At 47.2% G+C, this 23,228-nt stretch overlaps 1 long non-coding RNA gene across 1 annotated transcript in view; it reads right to left on the minus strand.

The window, feature by feature from the left end:
- Positions 1–20,458, minus strand: part of LOC141060583 (uncharacterized) — a 188,334-nt gene extending 167,876 nt beyond the window's left edge. Inside the window, exon 1 of the long non-coding RNA XR_012222727.1 lies at positions 19,945–20,458. This is a non-coding gene — a long non-coding RNA (uncharacterized lncRNA). The remainder of the gene's footprint in view (positions 1–19,944) is intronic.
- Between the last annotated feature and the right edge of the window lie 2,770 nt (positions 20,459–23,228).

A 23,228-nucleotide genomic window follows, 5' to 3' on the forward strand; every position in this document is an offset into this window, starting at 1 on the left:
ACATACATACTGCATATATACCACATGCATGCAACACGCATACTACATATATACCACATATATACTACATGCATGCAACATGCATACTACATATATACCGGGGGTCTGTGCCGACTGTCCGAGGGTCTGTACCGGCCTGCCGGGGGGGCTGTGCCGGCCTGCCGGTGGTCTGTACCGACTGTCCGGGGGTCTGTGCAGGCTGCAGGGGTCTGTACCAGCCTGCCGGGGGGCTGTGCCGACCTGCCAGTGGTCTGTACCGACTGTCCGGGGGTCTGAGCGGACTGCCGGGGGTCTGTACTGGTCTGCCGGGGGGCTGTGCCGGCCTGCCGGTGGTCTGTACCGACTGTCCGGGGGTCTGAGCGGACTGCCGGGGGTCTGTACCGGCCCGCCGTGGGGCTGTGCCGACTGTCCGAGGGTCTGTGCCGACTGCCCGGGGGTCTGTGTGGACTGCCGGGGGTCTGTACCGGCCTACCGGGGAGCTGTGCTGGCCTGCCGGGGGGCTGTGCCGGCCTGCCGGGGGGCTGTGCCGACTGCCCGGGGGTCTGTGCCGACTGCCCGGGGGTCTGTTCGGACTGCCGGGGGTCTGTACCGGCCTACCGGGGGGCTGTGCTGGCCTTCCAGGGGTCTGTGCCAACTGCCCGGGGGTCTGTGCGGACTCCCGGGGGTCTGTACTGGCCTACCGGGGAGCTGTGCTGGCCTGCCGGGGGGCTGTGCCGGCCTGCCGGGGGGCTGTGCGGACTGTCCGGGGGTCTGTGCCGACTGCCCGGGGGTCTGTTCGGACTGCCGGGGGTCTGTACCGGCCTACCGGGGGGCTGTGCTGGCCTGCCAGGGGGCTGTGCCGGCCTGCCGGGGGGCTGTGCTGACTGTCTGGGGGTCTGTGCCGACTGCCCGGGGGTCTGTTCGGACTGCCGGGGGTCTGTACCGGCCTACCGGGGAGCTGTGCTGGCCTGCCGGGGGCTGTGCCGACTGTCCTGGGGTCTGAGCAGGCTGCGGGGGTCTGTGCAGGATCGTCCGATGGGACTACAAGTCCCATCGGGTGATGCCTGCTACCATGACGGTGATTGACACATTAGTCAATGATGGGACAGTAGTAGTCCCATCATCCGGCTAATGTGTTGAATGTACAAAAAAAAAAAAAAAATCCCTACTACATACATGCTACAAACATACTACATGCTACATACATGCTACATACATACTACATACATACATACTGCATATATACCACATGCATGCAACATGCATACTACATATATACCACATATATACTACATGCATGCAACATGCATACTACATATATACCGGGGGTCTGTGCCGACTGTCCGAGGGTCTGTACAGGCCTGCCGGGGGGCTGTGCCGGCCTGCCGGTGGTCTGTACCGACTGTCCGGGGGTCTGAGCGGACTGCCGGGGGTCTGTACCGGCCTGCCGGGGGGCTGTGCCGGCCTGCCGGTGGTCTGTGCCGACTGCCCGGGGGTTTGTGCGGACTGCCGTGGGTCTGTATCGGCCTGCCGGGGGGCTGTGCCGACTGTCCGGGGGTCTGTGCAGGCTGCGGGGGTCTGTACCGGCCTGCCGGGGGGCTGTGCCGGCATGCCGGTGGTCTGTACCGACTGTCCGGGGGTCTGAGTCGACTGCCGGGTGTCTGTACCGGCCTGCCGGGGGGCTGTGCTGGCCTGCCGGGGGGCTGTGCCGACTGCCCGGGGGGCTGTACCGGCCTTCCGGGGGGCTGTGCCGACTGCCCGGGGGTTTGTGCAGACTGCCCGGGGGTCTGTGCGGACTGCCGTGGGTCTGTACCGGCCTGCCGGTGGTCTGTACCGACTGTCCGTGGGCCTGAGCGGCATGCCGGGGGTCTGTACCGGCCCGCTGGTGGTCTGTACCGGCCTGCCGGGGGGCAGGGGGGCAGACCATCAGCTGATGCTACCGTTCTCTACGGGTCCCAGGAAACCAGTGTCGGGAGGTAGGTATCCTTCCGCCCTGTATTCCTCCGCCAGTGTAAAAAAAAAAAAAAGAAGTCCCTAGTCTCATTTCATGGCATTGCTGTGTGAAAAATTTCGCATGCAGCTTTTGCCATAAAGTGAGACTAGGGACTTTTTTTTTTTTTTTTTACACTGGCGGAGGAATACAGGGCGGAAGGATACCTACCTCCCGACACTGGTTTCCTGGGACCCGTAGAGAACGGTAGCATCAGCTGATGCTGCTGTTCTCCACGCAAGATCGTTGTGGGACACCCTTGGACTTCTGCGGATCAGGGGTGAGTATATTTGTGCTTTGTTATTTTAATCTTTATTCCATAGACGACAATGGCTTCGGGGATCAAAGTGACAAGTGATGGTATGTACTCTATGTTATATGTACTGTATGTCTATATGTATGTATTGTATGTAGTATATATGTATGTTGCATGCATGTAGTATATATGTAGTATGCATGTTGTATGCATGTGGTATATATTTAGTATATATGTATGTTGCATGCATGTAGTATATATGTGGTATATACAGTCATATGTAAAAGTTTGGGTACCCCTATTAATGTTAACCTTTTTTCTTTCTAACAATTTTGGTTTTTGCAACAGCTATTTCAGTTTCATATATCTAATAACTGATGGACTCAGTTATATTTCTGGATTCAAATGAGGTTTATTGTACTAACAGAAAATGTGCAATCTGCATTTAAACAAAATTTGACCGGTGCAAAAGTATGGGCACCCTTATCGTTTTCTTGATTTGAACACTTCTAACTACTTTTTACTGACTTCCTGAAGCACTAAATTGGTTTTGTAACCTCATTGAGCTTTGAACTTCATAGCCAGGTGTATCAAATCATGAGAAAAGGTATTTAAAGTGGCCACTTGCAAGTAGTTCTCCTATTTGATTCTCCTATGAAGAGTGGCATCATGGGCTCCTCAAAACAACTCTCAAATGATCTGAAAACAAAGATTATTCAACATAGCTTTTCAGGGGAAGGATACAAAAAGTTGTCTCAGAGATTTATCCTGTCAGTTTCCACTGTGAGGAACATAGTAAGGAAATGGAAGAACACAGGTACAGTTCTTGTTAAGCCCAGAAGTGGCAGGCCAAGAAAAATATCAGAAAGGCAGAGAAGAAGAATGGTGAGAACAGTCAAGGACAATCCACAGACCACCTCCAAAGACCTGCAGCATCATCTTGCTGCAGATGGTGTCACTGTGCATCGGTCAATGAAACTGAAATACCTGTTGCAAAAACCAAAATTGTTATAAAGAAAAAAGGTTAACATTAATAGGGGTGCCCAAACTTTTACATATGACTGTATATAGTATGCATGTTGCATGCATGTGGTACATATGTAGTATGTATGTATGTTGCATGTAGTATATATGTATTATATATATGTTGCTATATATATGTTGCATGCATGTAGTATATATGTAGTATGCATGTTGCATGCATGTGGTATATATGTAGTATGTATGTAGTATGTATGTTGCATGTAGTATATATGTATTATATATAAGTTGCATGCATGTTGTATATATGTGGTATATATGTAGTATATATGTATGTTGCATGCATGTAGTATATATGTGGTATATATAGTATGCATGTTGCATGCATATGGTATATATGTAGTATGTATGTTGCATGCATGTAGTATGCATGTTGCATGTAGTATATATGTATGTTGCATGCATGTAGTATATATGTGGTATATATGTAGTATGCATGTTGCATGCATGTAGTATATATGTTGTATGTATGTATGTTGCATGCATGTAGTATATATGTGGTATATATGTAGTATGCATGTTGCATGCATGTAGTATATATGTAGTATATATGTATGTTGTATGCATGTAGTATGCATGTTGCATGTCGCTCAGACCCCCGGACAGTCGGTACAGACCACCGGCAGGCCAGCACAGCCCCCCGGCAGGCCAGTACAGACCCACGGCAGTCCGCAAAGACCCCCGGGCAGTCGGCACAGACCCCCGTGCAGTCGGCACAGCCCCCCGGCAGGCCGGTACAGACACCTGGCAGTCGGCTCAGACCCCCGGACAGTCGGTACAGACCACCGGCAGGCCGGCACAGCCCCCCGGCAGGCCGGTACAGACCCCCGCAGCCTGCACAGACACCCGGACAGTCAGCACAGCCCCCCGGCAGGCCGGTACAGCCTCCCGGCAGTCGGCACAAACCCCCGGGCAGTCGGCACAGACCACCGGCAGGCCGGCACAGCCCCCCGGCAGGCCGGTACAGACCCAGCTCAGACCCCCGGACAGTCGGTACAGACCATCGGCAGGCCGGCACAGCCCCCGGCAGGCCGGTACAGACCCTCAGACAGTCGGCACAGACCCCCGGTATATATGTAGTATGCATGTTGCATGCATGTAGCATATATGTGGTATATACACTCACTGGCCACTTTATTAGGTACACCATGCTAGTAAGGGGTTGGACCCCCTTTTGCCTTCAGAACTGCCTCAATTCTTCGTGGCAGAGATTCAACAAGGTGCTGGAAGCATTCCTCAGAGATTTTGGACCATATTGACATGATGGCATCACACAGTTGGCGCAGATTTGTCGGCTGCACATCCCTGATGCGAATCTCCCGTTCCACCACATCCCAAAGATGCTCTATTGGATTGAGATCTGGTGACTGAGGAGGCCATTTGAGTACAGTAAACTCATTGTCATGTTCAAGAAACCAATCTGAGATGATTCGAGCTTTATGACATGGTGCATTATCCTGCTGAAAGTAGCCATCAGATGTTGGGTACATTGTGGTCATAAAGGGATGGACATGGTCAGCAACAATACTCAGGTAGGCTGTGGCGTTGCAACGATGCTCAATTGGTACCAAGGGGCCCAAAGAGTGCCCAGAAAAAATTCCCCACACCATGACACCACCACCACCAGCCTGAACCGTTGATACAAGGCAGGATGGATCCATGCTTTCATGTTGTTTACGCCAAATTCTGACCCTACCATCCGAATGTCGCAGCAGAAATCGAGACTCATCAGACCAGGCAACGTTTTTCCAATCTTCTACTGTCCAATTTCGATGAGCTTGTGCAAATTGTAGCCTCAGTTTCCTGTTCTTAGCTGAGAGGAGTGGTACCCAGTGTGGTCTTCTGCTGCTGTAGCCCATCTGCCTCAAAGTTCGACGCACTGTGCGTTCAGAGATGCTCTTCTGCCTACCTTGGTTGTAACGGGTGGCAATTTGAGTCACTGTTGCCTTTCTATCAGCTCGAACCAGTCTGCCCATTCTCCTCTGACCTCTGGCATCAACATGGCATTTCCGGCCACAGAACTGCCGCTCACTGGATTTTTTTTCTTTTTCGGACCATTCTCTGTAAACCCTAGAGATGGTTGTGCGTGAAAATCCCAGTAGATCAGCAGTTTCTGAAATTCTCAGACCAGCCCTTCTGGCACCAACAATCATGCCACGTTCAAAGGCACTCAAATCACCTTTCTTCCCCATACTGATGCTCGGTTTGAACTGCAGGAGATTGTCTTGACCATGTCTACATGCCTAAATGCACTGAGTTGCCGCCATGTGATTGGCTGATTAGAAATTAAGTCTTAACACACAGTTGGACAGGTGTACCTAATAAAGTGGCCAGTGAGTGTATGTAGTATGCATGTTGCATGCATGTGGTATATATGCAGTATGTATGTATGTTGCATGCATGTGGTATATATGCAGTATGTATGTTGCATGTATGTAGCATGTATGTAGCATGTAGTATGTATGTAGTATATATGTTGGATGTATGTAGCTTGTATGTAGTATGTATGTAGCATGTATGTAGCATGTAGTATGTATGTAGCATGTATGTAGCATGTAGTATGTATGTAGCATGTATGTAGTGGAGGTTTTTTTTTTTTTTTTTTGTACATTTAACACATTAGCCGGATGATGGGACTACTACTGTCCCATCATTGGCTAATGTGTCAATTACCGTCATGGTAGCAGGCATCGCCCGATGGGAATTGTAGTCCCATCGGACGATCCTGCACAGACGCCAGCAGCCTGCTCAGACCCCAGGACAGTCGGCACAGCCCCCGGCAGGCCAGCACAGCTCCCCGGTAGGCCGGTACAGACCCCCGGCAGTCCGAACAGACCCCCGGGCAGTCGGCACAGACCCCCAGACAGTCGGCACAGCCCCCCGGCAGGCCGGCACAGCCCCCCGGCAGGCCAGCACAGCTCCCCGGTAGGCCGGTACAGACCCCTGGCAGTCCGCACAGACCCCCGGGCTGTCGGCACAGACCCCTGGCAGGCCAGCACAGCCCCCCCAGGAGGCCGGTACAAACCCCCGGCAGTCCGAACAGACCCCCGGGCAGTCGGCACAGACCCCCGGACAGTCGGCACAGCCCCCCGGCAGGCCGGCGCAGCCCCCCGGCAGGCCAGCACAGCTCCCCGGTAGGCCGGTACAGACCCCCGGCAGTCTGCACAGACCCCCGGGCAGTCAGCACAGACCCCCGGACAGTCAGCACAGCCTCGCGGCAGGCCGGTACAGACCCCCGGCAGTCCGCTCAGACCCCCGGACAGTCGGTACAGACCACCGGCAGGCCGGCACAGCCCCCCGGCAGGCTGGTACAGACCCCCGGCAGTCCGCTCAGACCCCCGGACAGTCGGTACAGACCACCGGCAGGCCGGCACAGCCTCCCGGCAGGCCGGTACAGACCCCCGCAGCCTGCACAGACCCCCGTACAGTCGGTACAGACCACCGGCAGGCCGGCACAGCCCCCCCGGCAGGCCGGTACAGTCCCTCGGACAGTCGGCACAGACCCCCGGTATATATGTAGTATGCATGTTGCATGCATGTAGTATATATGTGGTATATATGTAGTATGCATGTTGCATGCATGTGGTATATATGCAGTATGTATGTATGTTGCATATATGTAGCATGTATGTAGCATGTAGTGTGTATGTTGCATGTATGTAGCATGTATGTAGCATGTATGTAGTACGGATTTTTTTTTTTTTTTTGTACATTCAACACATTAGCCGGATGATAGGACTACTACTGTCCCATCATTGGCTAATGTGTCAATCACCGTCATGGTAGCAGGCATCGCCTGATGGGACTTGTAGTCCCATCAGACGATCCTGCACAGACCCCCGCAGTCTGCTCAGACCCCCGGACAGTCGGTACAGACCACCGGCAGGCCGCCACAGCCCCCCGGCAGTCCGCACAGACACCCGGGCAGTCGGAACAGACCACCCGCAGGCCGGCACAGCCCCCCGGCAGTCGGTACAGACCACCCGCAGGCCGGCACAGCCCCCCGGCAGGCCGGTACAGACACCCGGGCAGTCGGTACAGAGCCCCGGCAGTCCGCACAGACCCCCGGGAGGTCCGTTCACCCCCCCGAGAGGCTGTACAAGGAGAGAAAAGGGTTTTTCTTATTCCGATACCGGAAGTCCCATAGACTTGAATGGGACTTCCGGTATCGGAATCGGCGATACCCGATACTTTTTTCGTATCGGGCCGATACCATCCGATCCGATATTTTAGGGTATCGGATGGTATCGCTCAACACTAATTGTATGTAGTATATACAGTGGGGAAAAAAAGTATTTAGTCAGTCAGCAATAGTGCAAGTTCCACCACTTAAAAAGATGAGAGGCGTCTGTAATTTACATCATAGGTAGACCTCAACTATGGGAGACAAACTGAGAAAAAAAAATCCAGAAAATCACATTGTCTGTTTTGTTTTCATTTTATTTGCATATTATGGTGGAAAATAAGTATTTGGTCAGAAACAAGCAATCAAGATTTCTGGCTCTCACAGACCTGTAACTTCTTCTTTAAGAGTCTCCTCTTTCCTCCACTCATTACCTGTAGTAATGGCACCTGTTTAAACTTGTTATCAGTATAAAAAGACACCTGTGCACACCCTCAAACAGTCTGACTCCAAACTCCACTATGGTGAAGACCAAAGAGCTGTCAAAGGACACCAGAAACAAAATTGTAGCCCTGCACCAGGCTGGGAAGACTGAATCTGCAATAGCCAACCAGCTTGGAGTGAAGAAATCAACTGTGGGAGCAATAATTAGAAAATGGAAGACATACAAGACCACTGATAATCTCCCTCGATCTGGTGCTCCACGCAAAATCCCACCCCGTGGTGTCAGAATGATCACAAGAACGGTGAGCAAAAATCCCAGAACCACCTGGGGGGACCTAGTGAATGAACTGCAGAGAGCTGGGACCAATGTAACAAGGCCTACCATAAGTAACACACTACGCCACCATGGACTCAGATCCTGCAGTGCCAGACGTGTCCCACTGCTTAAGCCTGTACATGTCCGGGCCCGTCTGAAGTTTGCTAGAGAGCATTTGGATGATCCAGACGAGTTTTGGGAGAATGTCCTATGGTCTCATGAAACCAAACTGGAACTGTTTGGTAGAAACACAACTTGTCGTGTTTGGAGGAAAAAGAATACTGAGTTGCATCCATCAAACACCATACCTACTATAAAGCATGGTGGTGGAAACATCATGCTTTGGGGCTGTTTCTCTGCAAAGGGGCCAGGACGACTGATCCGGGTACATGAAAGAATGAATGGGGCCATGTATCGTAAGATTTTGAGTGCAAACCTCCTTCCATCAGCAAGGGCATTGAAGATGAAACGTGGCTGGGTCTTTCAACATGACAATGATCCAAAGCACACCGCCAGGGCAATGAAGGAGTGGCTTCGTAAGAAGCATTTCAAGGTCCTGGAGTGGCCTAGCCAGTCCCCAGATCTCAACCCTATAGAAAACCTTTGGAGGGAGTTGAAAGTCCGTGTTGCCAAGCGAAAAGCCAAAAACATCACTGCTCTAGAGGAGATCTGCATGGAGGAATGGGCCAACATACCAACAACAGTGTGTGGCAACCTTGTGAAGACTTACAGAAAACGTTTGACCTCTGTCATTGCCAACAAAGGATATATCACAAAGTATTGAGATGAAATTTTGTTTCTGACCAACTACTTATTTTCCACCATAATATGCAAATAAAATGAAAACAAAACAGACAATGTGATTTTCTGGATTTTTTTTTCTCAGTTTGTCTCCCATAGTTGAGGTCTACCTATGATGTAAATTACAGACGCCTCTCATCTTTTTAAGTGGTGGAACTTGCACTATTGCTGACTGACTAAATACTTTTTTTCCCCACTGTATGTATGTTGCATGCATGTAGTATATATGCAGTATATATGTAGTATGCATGTTGCATGCATGTGGTATATATGTAGTATGTATGTTGCATGCATGTAGTGTATGTATGTAGTATGTATGCAGCATGTATGTAGTATGTATGTAGTATGCATGTAGTATGTAGCATGTATGTAGTATGTATGTTGCATGTATGTAGCATGTAGTGTGTATGTTGCATGTATGTAGCATGTAGTATATATGTAGTATGTATGTTACATGTAGTATATATAGTATATATGTAGTATGCATGTTGCATGCATGTAGTATATATGTTGTATGTATGTAGTATGTATGTAGCATGTATGTAGTATGTATGTAGCAAGTATGTAGTATGTATGTTGCATGTATGTAGCATGTAGTATATATGTAGTATGTATGTTACATGTAGTATATATAGTATATATGTAGTATGCATGTTGCATGCATGTAGTATATATGTTGTATGTATGTTGCATGCATGTAGTATATATGTATTATGTATGTAGTATGTATGTAGTATGTATCATGTAGTATGTATGTAGTATGTATGTAGTATGTAGCATGTATGTTGCATGTAGTATATATAGTATATATGTAGTATGCATGTTGCATGCATGTAGCATATATGTTGTATGTATGTTGCATGCATGTAGTATATATGTAGTATGTATGTAGTATGTATGTAGCATGTAGTATGTATGTAGCATGTATGTAGTATGTAGCATGTATGTAGTATGCATGTAGTATGTAGCATGTATGTAGTATGTATGTTGCATGTAGTATATATGTAGTATGTATGTTGCATGTAGTATATATGTAGTATGTATGTTACATGTAGTATATATGTAGTATGCATGTTGTATGTATGTAGCATGTAAATTTTTTTATTTTTTTTTACATTCAACACATTAGCCGGATGATGGGACTACTACTGTCCCATCATTGGCTAATGTGTCAATCACTGTCATGGTAGCAGGCATCGCCCGATGGGACTTGTAGTCCCATCGGACGATGCCTGCACAGACCCCCGGAGCCTGCACAGACCACCGGCAGGCCGGCACAGCCCCCCGGCAGGCCGGTACAGCCCCCCGGGCAGTCGGCACAGACCCCCGGAGCTTGCACAGACCACCGGCAGGCCGGCACAGCCCCCCGGCAGGCCGGTAGACCCCCGGACAGTCGGCACAGCCCCCCGGCAGGCCGGTACAGACCCCCGGCAGTCCGCTCAGACCCCCGGACAGTCGGTACAGACCACTGGCAGGCCGGCACAGCCCCCCGGCAAGCCGGTACAGACCCACGCAGCCTGCACAGACCCCCGGACAGTCGGTACAGACCACCGGCAGGCCGGCACAGCCCCCCCGGCAGGCCGGTGCAGACCCTCGGACAGTCGGCACAGACCCCCGGTATATATGTAGTATGCATGTTGCATGCATGTAGTATATATGTGGTATATATGTAGCATGCATGTTGCATGCATGTGGTATATATGCAGTATGTATGTATGTTGCATGTATGTAGCATGTATGTAGTAGGGATTTTTTTATTTTTTTGTACATTCAACACATTAGCCGGATGATGGGACTACTACTGTCCCATCATTGGCTAATGTGTCAATCACCGTCATGGTAGCAGGCATCGCCCGATGGGACTTGTAGTCCCATCGGACGATCCTGCACAGACCCCCGCAGTCTGCTCAGACCCCCGGACAGTCGGTACAGACCACCGGCAGGCCGCCACAGCCCCCCGGCAGTCCGCACAGACACCCGGGCAGTCGGAACAGACCACTCGCAGGCCGGCACAGCCCCCCGGCAGTCGGTACAGACCACCCGCAGGCCGGCACAGCCCCCCGGCAGGCCGGTACAGACACCCGGGCAGTCAGTACAGAGCCCCGGCAGTCCGCACAGACCAGCGGGTAGTCGGCACAGACATCCGGAAGGTCCGTACACCCCCCCCGAGAGGCTGTACAAGGAGAGAAAAGGGTTTTTCTTATTCCGATACCGGAAGTCCCATAGACTTGAATGGGACTTCCGGTATCGGAATCGGCGATACCCGATACTTTTTTCGCATCGGGCCGATACCATCCGATCCGATATTTTAGGGTATCGGATGGTATCGCTCAACACTAATTGTATGTAGTATATATGTATGTTGCATGCATGTAGTATATATGCAGTATATATGTAGTATGCATGTTGCATGCATGTGGTATATATGTAGTATGCATGTTGCATGCATGTAGTGTATGTATGTAGTATGTATGTAGCATGTACAGTGGGGAAAAAAAGTATTTAGTCAGTCAGCAATAGTGCAAGTTCCACCACTTAAAAAGATGAGAGGCGTCTGTAATTTACATCATAGGTAGACCTCAACTATGGGAGACAAACTGAGAAAAAAAAATCCAGAAAATCACATTGTCTGTTTTTTTTTCATTTTATTTGCATATTATGGTGGAAAATAAGTATTTGGTCAGAAACAAAATTTCATCTCAATACTTTGTGATATATCCTTTGTTGGCAATGACAGAGGTCAAACGTTTTCTGTAAGTCTTCACAAGGTTGCCACACACTGTTGTTGGTATGTTGGCCCATTCCTCCATGCAGATCTCCTCTAGAGCAGTGATGTTTTTGGCTTTTCGCTTGGCAACACGGACTTTCAACTCCCTCCAAAGGTTTTCTATAGGGTTGAGATCTGGAGACTGGCTAGGCCACTCCAGGACCTTGAAATGCTTCTTACGAAGCCACTCCTTCATTGCCCTGGCGGTGTGCTTTGGATCATTGTCATGTTGAAAGACCCAGCCATGTTTCATCTTCAATGCCCTTGCTGATGGAAGGAGGTTTGCACTCAAAATCTCACGATACATGGCCCCATTCATTCTTTCATGTACCCGGATCAGTCGTCCTGGCCCCTTTGCAGTGAAACAGCCCCAAAGCATGATGTTTCCACCACCATGCTTTACAGTAGGTATGGTGCTTGATGGATGCAACTCAGTATTCTTTTTCTCCAAACATGACAAGTTGTGTTTCTACCAAACAGTTCCAGTTTGGTTTCATCAGACCATAGGACATTCTCCCAAAACTCCTCTGGATCATCCAAATGCTCTCTAGCAAACTTCAGATGGGCCCGGACATGTACAGGCTTAAGCAGTGGGACACGTCTGGCACTGCAGGATCTGAGTCCATGGTGGCGTAGTGTGTTACTTATGGTAGGCCTTGTTACATTGGTCCCAGCTCTCTGCAGTTCATTCACTAGGTCCCCCCGCGTGGTTCTGGGATTTTTGTTCACCGTTCTTGTGATCATTCTGACCCCACGGGGTGGGATTTTGCGTGGAGCACCAGATCGAGGGAGATTATCAGTGGTCTTGTATGTCTTCCATTTTCTAATTATTGCTCCCACAGTTGATTTCTTCACTCCAAGCTGGTTGGCTATTGCAGATTCAGTCTTCCCAGCCTGGTGCAGGGCTACAATTTTGTTTCTGGTGTCCTTTGACAGCTCTTTGGTCTTCACCATAGTGGAGTTTGGAGTCAGACTGTTTGAGGGTGTGCACAGGTGTCTTTTTATACTGATAACAAGTTTAAACAGGTGCCATTACTACAGGTAATGAGTGGAGGAAAGAGGAGACTCTTAAAGAAGAAGTTACAGGTCTGTGAGAGCCAGAAATCTTGATTGCTTGTTTCTGACCAAATACTTATTTTCCACCATAATAGGCAAATAAAATGAAAAAAAAACAGACAATGTGATTTTCTGGATTTTTTTTTCTCAGTTTGTCTCCCATAGTTGAGGTCTACCTATGATGTAAATTACAGACGCCTCTCATCTTTTTAAGTGGTGGAACTTGCACTATTGCTGACTGACTAAATACTTTTTTTCCCCACTGTATGTAGTATGTATGTAGTATGCATGTAGTATGTAGCATGTATGTAGTATGTATGTTGCATGTATGTATCATGTAGTGTGTATGTTGCATGTATGTAGCATGTAGTATATATGTAGTATGTATGTTACATGTAGTATATATGTAGTATGCATGTTGCATGCATGTAGTATATATGTTGTATGTATGTAGTATGTATGTAGTATGTATATAGCATGTATGTAGTATGTATGTAGCAAGTATGTAGTATGTATGTTGCATGTATGTAGCATGTAGTATATCTGTAGCATGTATGTTACATGTAGTATATATAATATATATGCAGTATGCATGTTGCATGCATGTAGTATTTATGTTGTATGTATGTTGCATGCATGTAGTATATATGTATTATGTATGTAGTATGTATCATGTAGTATGTATGTATTATGTATGTAGTATGTAGCATGTATGTTGCATGTAGTATATATAGTATATATGTAGTATGCATGTTGCATGCATGTAGTATATATGTTGTATGTATGTTGCATGCATGTAGTATATATGTAGTATGTATGTAGCATGTATGTAGCATGTAGTATGTATGTAGCATGTATGTAGTATGTAGCATGTATGTAGTATGCATGTAGTATGTAGCATGTATGTAGTATGTATGTTGCATGTAGTATATATGCAGTGTGTATGTTGCATGTAGTATATATGTAGTATGTATGTTACATGTAGTATATATGTAGTATGCATGTTGTATGTATGTAGCATGTAAATTTTTTTTTTTTTTTTTACATTCAACACATTAGCCGGATGATGGGACTACTACTGTCCCATCATTGGCTAATGTGTCAATCACTGTCATGGTAGCAGGCATCGCCCGATGGGACTTGTAGTCCCATCGGACGATGCCTGCACAGACCCCCGGAGCCTGCACAGACCACCGGCAGGCCGGCACAGCCCCCCGGCAGGCCGGTACAGACCCCCGGGCAGTCGGCACAGACCCCCGGAGCTTGCACAGACCACCGGCAGGCCGGCACAGCCCCCCTGCAGGCCGGTAGACCCCCGGGCAGTCGGCACAGACCCCCGGAGCCTGCACAGACCACCGGCAGGCCGGTACAGACCCCCGGACAGTCGGCACAGCCCCCCGGCAGGCCGGTACAGACCCCCGGACAGTCGGCACAGACACCCCGAAGGCCCGAACTGATGGCGCATCATGATGCGCACAGACAGCGCATCATGATGACGTCATTTCGGCAGCCAATCAGAGCCACAAAAGTGGCTCATTGCATTTTGGACTTCCGATTCCGGTATCCGATACGAAAAAAGTATCGGTACTCGGTATCGGAATTCCGATACGGCAAATATCGGCCGATACCCGATACTTGCGGTATCGGAAAGCTCAACACTACTGAAGACTCTTTCAGATAACACACTAGCAGGAGGGCAAGCGAGCTCCTGTAAGGCATATTGTGCCAATTCAGGCCAGGTGTCCAGTTTAGAGGCCCAATAGGCAATGGGGAAATGAACTGTGAGAGAGAACATCGATATGGGAGAAGTAGTTTGTAACCATAGTTGACAACTGCTGTCTCCTGTCACTTTTAATCAATGCAGTATTAGCAGTCGTGTGAGCGGTACTTGAGAAATCATTCCACAACATGGTCATTAAACCCCTGTCTCCAATGCCACTTCAGCTGTGCGCACCACGAACACCTGTTCCATTGTGCCCACAACAGCTCGTGGGAGAACCAGCACCGCTGCTGTGTGCTGGGAAAGCCTCAAACAAACGGTTTACCAGAGTTGCTTGTTTGTTAGCCAATATTATCTCTAGGTTCTCCTGTGGCATGATGTTGTATAATTTGCCTCTGTAGCGCGGGTCGAGGATGCTGGCCAGCCAGTAGTCGTCATCCCTCATCATTTTGGCAATGCGGGGGTCCCTTTTTAGGATTCGCAAGGCATAATCGCACATGTGGGCCAATGTTCCAGGTTTCAATGCTGCACTGCAACTACTGGGTGGAGGAGCACTTTCTGGCAAATCCACATCCCTACAGTCATGCACAAACACTGTACCTGACCTTGGAATGCCAACATTTTCTCTTGCCCCCTAAGAAGCATCCTCCTGCCCAAAATAATCATCCCCCTTATCCTACTCCTCCTCCTCTTCCTCTTCTTCCTCCACCTCATCCAGGACAGTTCCCGGACCAGACAATGGCTTACTGTCATCAAGGCTTCCCTCCTCCTCCTCCGCTGCAGACGCCTGATACTTAATGCGCGCCAAACTTTGCATGAGCAGACGCATAAGTGGGATGCTCATGCTTATGATGGCGTCGCATGCGCTTACCAGCCGTGTGCGTTCCTCAAAACACTGAAAGACTTTACAGAGGTCTTTCAGCTTTGACCACTGCACACCCGACAATTCCATGTCTTCTCTCAAACTGCCTGCCTGTGTATCCTCCCACAAATGCATTACAGCCTGCCTCTGTTCGCACAGCCTCTTAACCATGTGCAGGGTGGAGTTCCCCCTTGTTGCAACGTCTATGATTAGGCGGTGCTTGGGGAGGTGAAGCAATCACTGCAGCTTCTGCATACGAGTGGAGTGGACATTTGAGCGACAGATGTGCGAGCACAGTCTTCGCACCTTATGTAGCAGGGTTGTTAATTCCGGATAATTATTAAGGAAGCACTGCACCACCAGGTTCAAAATGTGAGCCAGGCAAGGTATGTGTGAGTTTTGCACGGGCTATGGCTGCCACAAAATTACGGCCGCTATACCTGACTACCTTGCCTGCCTCAAGATGTAGACTGCCCAGCCATGACTCAGTTTGTCGCTTCAAGTAGTCGGCCAGTACCTCCGCGGTGTGTCTGTTGTCGCCCAAATACATAATTTTTAACACAACCTGCTGATGCTTACCACTAGCTGTTCGATAGTGGGACACCTCATGTGCCACACTGCCAGCTGCGGATGGAGTGCTCGTGCGATTGCACTCTGTGGACAAGCTTTCTCAAATGGAGGAGGAGGGTCGAAAGACTACAGCCAACTGTTTCCTATACCGTGGGCTAGGCAGCACTGTTCCACTGCCGCTGTCCGCTATGGAGCCTGCATCCACCACATTAACCCAGTGCGCACTGATGGACACGTAACGGACCTGGCCATGCCTACTGGTCTATGCATCTGTTGTGAGGTGCACCTTTCCACTCACTGACTGTTTTAGTGCATGGACAATGCGGTCTTTCACATGCCGGTGGAGGGCTGAGATGGCTTTTCGAGAAAAGAAGTGCCGACTGGGTAGGTCATAGTGTGGGACAGCGTAGGCCATGAGCTGGCGGAAAGCCTCGCTTTCAACCAAATGGTAGGGCATCATCTCTAATGAGATTAGTATGGCAATGTAGGCATTCAAACACAGTGTACGCAGATGAGAGGATTAGTACTTTCTTGTCCTACTCACTCAGAGTGTTTGGTAGGGTGAGCTGGACTGGAGAGCTGCATATGGGGGAAGAAGTGGTGGACTGGACGGAGTTAGAGGGGGTTGGTGATGGTATTGGTGGTGATGGCCTAGATTCAGTGTTGTGTTGCAAAACCATTGTGATTCCCTGAGTGCTTTGGTCTTGCGACGACATCTCCACATTTAGTGCTGGTGGTGTGCTTAATGGTGGCGGTGGTCTTACAGTGGGGGAAGCGAAGGAGCGTTGCTGGCTACCTGCAGTCGGAGCAGGTGCACATGTGCTACCTCAGGTTTTGTAGTCCGTCCACGCTTGCAAGTGCATGTTGAATAAAGGTCTAAGCATGCAACTGGTATTCAAATTTCTGAGTTGCTTACCTCGGTTAAAGGTCCTTCCGCACTTCTTACAGGTAACCTTTGCCTCATAAATAGGATCTTGGAAAAAGAAGTGCCACACTGCACTCTTCCTACTATGGTATACATTTTCTGGCCTTGCATGCTGTGCTAAGTTGACCGTCTGGCCAAGCTGTCCTGCAACTCTTTTAGTTTTTGCTCCACGTTTTTGGACAGCTATGGGCCTGCCAGATAACTGCTGCTGCGATGTCAATGCCAGCTGCGGATCTTTCTCATTATCTGAACTATTGCCATTGCCACCCTCCTCCCCCAACGTATGCCAATCCGGGTCAAGAACTGGGTCATCCATCACCTCCTCTTCAAAGTCTTCTGCACCTTCCTCTTTACTTTCCTCTGTGTCACCGTGCAAGGTGGTATAGTATGCGGGAAGGGGCACCTGAGTTTCATCAGGGTCAGATTCTGGCTCAATAGACTGCGAGGGCAATGTAGTTCTCTGGGTCAATGTACCAGCAGAATCATCTAGCAGTGGCTGTGCATCAGTGCACTCCATAAGAGATTAATCTTGGACTGCGGAATTCAAGATTTGACTGGATAACTCAGGCATAGTATGTGAAAAGAGCTCCACAGAGTAATCTGAAGTGTGGGCTGCTGCATACTTAACTTGTGGTGGGGGTGAAGGGCACAAGGAAAGGTGTTTTTCTTGACCAGAACCCTGCACTGATGACTCCGTGCTTGCAGGTTTTCGAACGTTCAGAAGAGGAGGCAATAGAGCTGGTGGCTGTTTCGGCAATGTACGCCAAAACCTGTTCCTGATGCTCCGGCTTTAAAAGCTGTTTTCCTACTCCAAGAAATGGGAACCTTACAGACCTTCTTGGCCCAGATGATGATGCAGGCTCAACACCTACTACCTTAGCTGCTATTGTGCTTTTGCCAGAACCAGCAGATGCACCACCACCATCAGTACCAGCTGCACCACCCTGCCCATGTCCATGGCCTCTTCCACCATACTTCCTCATGTTTGGAAAAATGTACCAAAAATACCAGCAGAGAGATGGTACTGTATGAGGAGCGTCCACCTGTGTAAAGTGTAAAAAAAATTAAATCTATGGATATATTTTGTTAGTCACAGATGCTCTCACAGTATGTATTTGACCGTAATCCAACAAGCAGATATACAGAACTGTATCAGAAGTGTAGAGCTGTATACATTTTTTGTGTAACTAACAATCTCCGTATATGTATTTACGGAGTGTCACACACACGCTGACTCTGTATAGATGTGACTGTAATGCGAACAGCAGATATACAATACTGTTTGAGAATCGGACAGCTCTCTACGGTGTGTGTATAGAAAATTGTCAATTTCTGTCTATTTGTATACGGACTGACACACACTGTCTTTGCCTAGTTTTGACCGTGATCAAACAGCAGATATAAGAAGCTGTTTGAAAAGCGGACAGTTGTCTAAGATCTAGGTCTGGAAAAGTGGAAAAACTCCTCGGCTTGTTTTTCCAGAGTCACACCCAGATAGCTTCTATTTGTCCGTGATACCAGCCGGTACATGGTAGTGTGTGAGGAGCATACACCGCTATAAGTTGTGTGTATGGAAAATTGTCAATCTCCATCGATTTGTATACGGATTGACACACGCTGTCTCTGTCTAGTTTTGACCATTATCAAACAGCAGATATACAAAACTGTTTGAAAAGCGGACTGCTGTCTAAGGTGTAAGTCTGGAAAAATGGAAAATCTCCTCGGCTTTTTTTTCCAGAGTCACACACAGATAGCTTCACTATTTGAAAAGCGGACAGCTCTCTAACGTGTAGGTCTTGAAAAATGGAAAAACTCCTTGGCTTTTTTTTCCAGAGTCACACACAGCTGCACTGTTTGAAAAGTGGATAGCTCTATAAGGTGTAGGTCTGGAAAAATGGAAAAACTCCACGGCTTTTTTTTTCCAGAGTCACACACATATAGCTTCTATTTGTCCGTGATACCAGCTGGTACACGGTAGTGTGTGAGGAGCGTACACCGCTATACGGTGTGTGAAAAAATGAACGCTCAGTAACTCACCAGAACAAAATAATAAAATTTGGAGTGCTTTGAAAAAAGCAGTTTGAACAGCAGTGTGCACACACCAATGCAGCTATCAGGTAGCCTTAAAAGGCAGCCTAATCACCACCAGCGCTGCTGCACACAACAAAAATCCTCCCCTTTCACTGCACACTAACTGGACAGTGAAAAGCGCTATCAGCAGAAGCAATTTTCTTTTCTTCCCTGCCTAACACTCTCCCTATTCAGAATCAGCAGCAGCACCTCTGCCTATTCTAAGATCAGCAGAAGTAAGATGGCGGTCGGCGGTCACGGCCTTATACCCACTGTGATGCCACACAAAGCCAGCCAATCACTTCAATGCCCTTCTCTAAGATGGTGGTGGCCGCTGCGCATGTCATCGCGTTGCCCACATTGTGCGCCCTCCATCATTAGCTAAGAAAAGGCGCTGGAATCAATTTTTGAAATGTGACTTTGGTGCTCGGCTCGGTGACCTCATGGCCGACCTGAATAAACAAAAGGAAAAAGACGGCACACCAGGGCGCACACACCAAATAGAGATAAAGTCAAAAAAGCTTTATTGTAACAAAAAATGCACACACATGTTAAAAACATTTAAAACACTAAAACCAGTGATAAACTGTGTAGTACATATAACGGACATATGTTGACAATCAAAATAATCTGCATAGAAGTCATGGAATGTGGCAAAAATATAATGGTTACAATGCAACGACCATACTTTCAATGTATATGAGTCTCTACTAATACAGACATATCACCATAATGACAAAAAGATGTAAATAAGCTTGTCAACATACAGTATGTTACACTATTTCACCCATGGTGGTAAAAAAATATTTACTCAACACCAGCAATACCATAATAGTGAGCTGATAATAATATGGCCCTATAACATCCTATGTGAATTGCATAGATGTAGAGATAGCCATACTCACCAAAGGTTAATGTGCTGTACTGCCTGTCCCTATGCGTATCGCTACGTCTTGTAGCTTCATCAGGGGTAGGTGAAGTCCAATAACACAGTCAACGTTTAAATAGTAGTAAGTGCACTTACTTATTGTTACCTCGATCGTCAACACCTGTGTTGATAGCCAAGGAGCAATCATCCAGCTATTTACATATGGCTTCCTGATAGTGCCTAAGTGTGCGATTCAGCCTGCGTGTCAGGCTCCTAGTATGGCTCAGAGAGAGGGAACAGGAGGGAACAGGGAGGGCGGAAGCTCCAGAGAGTTGCTGGGCAACCAAAGATAAACATCCAAGGCAGGAGTGAAGCGTCAGCATATTGCTAACTATGCATGTTTCAGAGAGGATCACAGAGCAACAGGGATCCCTGCCGATTACCGAAATGATCGATGATATGCAATCTTCCATTCACTACTAAGTGTGACAGCGTTTAGATTACAGGTTCTACAATACCAAGCTTTTACTAAATAATAAAGCAATCAATGAGATGCAATCTTAGAACCGCTGTGATATGCGGATACAGACAACGTTCACCCCAAAATTCTGAAATACTTTGCGCATGTGTTAAAATACAGAGAAAACAACAACAACAAAAAAAATTATGTACTACCACTCCTGTCTAATGCTGGGGCAATAAAAGCAAATTTACTAAGAAATCTTCTAATCATTACAGGTAAACCATGTACGGTTTAACCTTGATATATGTTTTATAGACATGACCTTATTAATTAACCCTATAACGTTGGTAATGTCCCAACTGTCTCGCTTCAAACGACTACAATATCTATTTCACTATATGAACAGCTGAGAACCAGTATTAAAAATAACACTGATGCATAATTGAATATTTAAGTTAGGAATTTTTGATGGGGAATATTTGTGAAAACATATGTTTTCCAATATACAAAAATATATTACCAAGAAAATAAATTATCGAACAAAAGACCTTCCCTGATATTTCAAATATTGCAACCATCCCTCCTCTATGTTATCGAAGGACCAATAAAAAGCTATGTAAATATACTCATGGTATCACTTACAGGAATCTAGATGAAAATAAACTAAGATAAAGGTTCCATGTACTGCTGGAAAATGGTTGTCAAATAAAACCCAGAATTATAATCAAAAGTAGAAAGATATGAACTAACTCCAAAATGTGCAGGGCCACCGCCATTATCCCCGCATTCTGAAACGTACCCTAGAATGAGTACCACAGACAGAATCTAGACAAAATCTAATTGAAGCAAGGCTGTATATGCAATCCCATGAACGGAAACGCTACAATCATCTATATACTATAATGAAAGTTACGGCATCAGAAATCCCGTGTAAAGGAGATCCTCATTAATTCCGTGAGGGGCAACACTATTCAGTTTGTATATCCATTTGGCCTCCAACCTGAGTAACTCCCCCTGCCTATCTGTTTTACGTACATTATTAGTCAATTTTTGTAAGCCTATAACACGTAGACTACGCGAGCTTCCCGAATGCACCTGTAAAATGAGCCGCAACCGTAGATAAAGTTTTACCTTTGGTAAGATCTTGTTTGGCCAAGTTAATGTTGGAGATATGCTGTTGTGTGCGCCTGCGCAGTTCTTGCGAGGTTTGTCCTACATAAACTTTAGGGCAGGCGCACACAAGAGCATAAATTAAATGATGAGACTTACAATTAATGTAGCCATGAAGAGAATGTACTGCTGAATCCAATGGATTAGTGAAGGTAGAGCCTCGCCGTATAAAATCACAGACTGTACATTCTCCACAAGGATATGTACCATGCAGACGTATGCCAGTCCCCAAACTCTGAGTAGGTCTAATAAAATGACTTCTTGATAGTGTATCTCGCAGGTTAGGGGCTCGTTGAGCTGTAATTGCCGGTTTGACTGGCACCAGATCCACCAATTTCATATCTGTTCTCAAAATGTCCCAATGCTTATGAAAGAGTCCGGCTACATTGGACCACTGGTTGTAATAACCAGTAATAAACCTAAGATGGGAATCGAGCTCCTTAGGTTTAGGATTGAGTAACATTTCTCGAGACGTGGAATCCGCTCTCTTGTAGGCTTGTGAAATAATGGACTTAGGATAACCTCTGGCCTGAAAACGATCAGTCAGCAGCTTATCCTGGGTATGGAAATCTTGTTTTGAGGTGCAATTACGGCGCAGTCTTGCGAATTGTCCAGTGGGAATTCCTCTTTTTAAATGGTGGGGATGAAAACTTTGAAAATCCAGCAGGCCATTCGAGTCTGTAGATTTACGATACAGATCTGTGGTGATGTGGTCACCTTGGAGAGAGAGCCTAAGATCAAAAAAAATCAACCGTTAGTGGAGATATATGATAGGTCAAAATAATATTAAATGGATTTTTGTTAAGTGATTGAATAAAGGCCTCACAAGATTCCAAAGTGTCAGTCCAAATAAAAAAAATATCATCAATAAATCTAAGCCATGTTAAGACATTATGTTGGAACTCTGATGAGGGGTACACGCAGGTCCCCTCCCACCAACCCATGAACAGGTTGGCAAAGGACGGGTCACAGCGTGCACCCATGGCCGTTCCAGATATTTGCTTATAGAATTGATTATCAAAAATAAAATAATTATGAGTTAACACAAATCGAAGCAAATTTAATAAAAAATTGTTATGTAATTGGACCTGCTCACTATCTCCCTGTAGAAATTGTTGAACTGCCATCAAGCCATGATGGAGAGCTATACTGGTATAAAGAGACTCCACATCCGCCGTCACCAACAGGGCCCCAGGAGGTACTGTGAGATCCTGGACCATGTGGATCAGGTGGGTGGAGTCTCTTAAATATGATGGCAGTTTCTGTACCAACGGTTGTAAATAATATTCTATATAAGTACAGGCTCTCTCCCCAAGGCCCCCCATCCCCGAAACTATGGGCCTGCCGGGTGGGACCTCTAGACTCTTGTGTACCTTAGGTACTAAATAGAAAGTAGGTATAGTGGGTTTTTTGACAAAAATATAGTCTTTTTCTTTTTTAGTTATAATCCCCTCAATCAATGCACCATCCAGTAGACTATGTAGTTTCATGTTGAACACATTCGTAGGGTCTGACTGTAGCTTTACATAATAGACATTGTTGTTCAGGTGTTTAAATGCCTCTTCAAGGTACATGTCAATGGGCCACAACACCACATTGGCGCCCTTGTCTGATTGTTTAATGAGGAATTGAGAATTACACTTAAGTGATCTTAGAGCCCTTCTATCTGCCAATTTCAAATTTTGGCCCGTCCTATAGTTGGCTGGTAATCTCTGAATGTCCTTCTTCATTACTTCAAAAAATGTTTTAACAGAGGGAACCAAGGAAAGGGGAGGAGTGGTAGTAGAAGGGATCCTATGTGGAAACT

The sequence above is a fragment of the Dendrobates tinctorius genome, unplaced genomic scaffold (assembly GCF_039654945.1).
Source record: "Dendrobates tinctorius isolate UK_male_01 unplaced genomic scaffold, ASM3965494v1 ptg000241l, whole genome shotgun sequence".
In the NCBI taxonomy this organism is placed as follows: domain Eukaryota; kingdom Metazoa; phylum Chordata; class Amphibia; order Anura; family Dendrobatidae; genus Dendrobates; species Dendrobates tinctorius.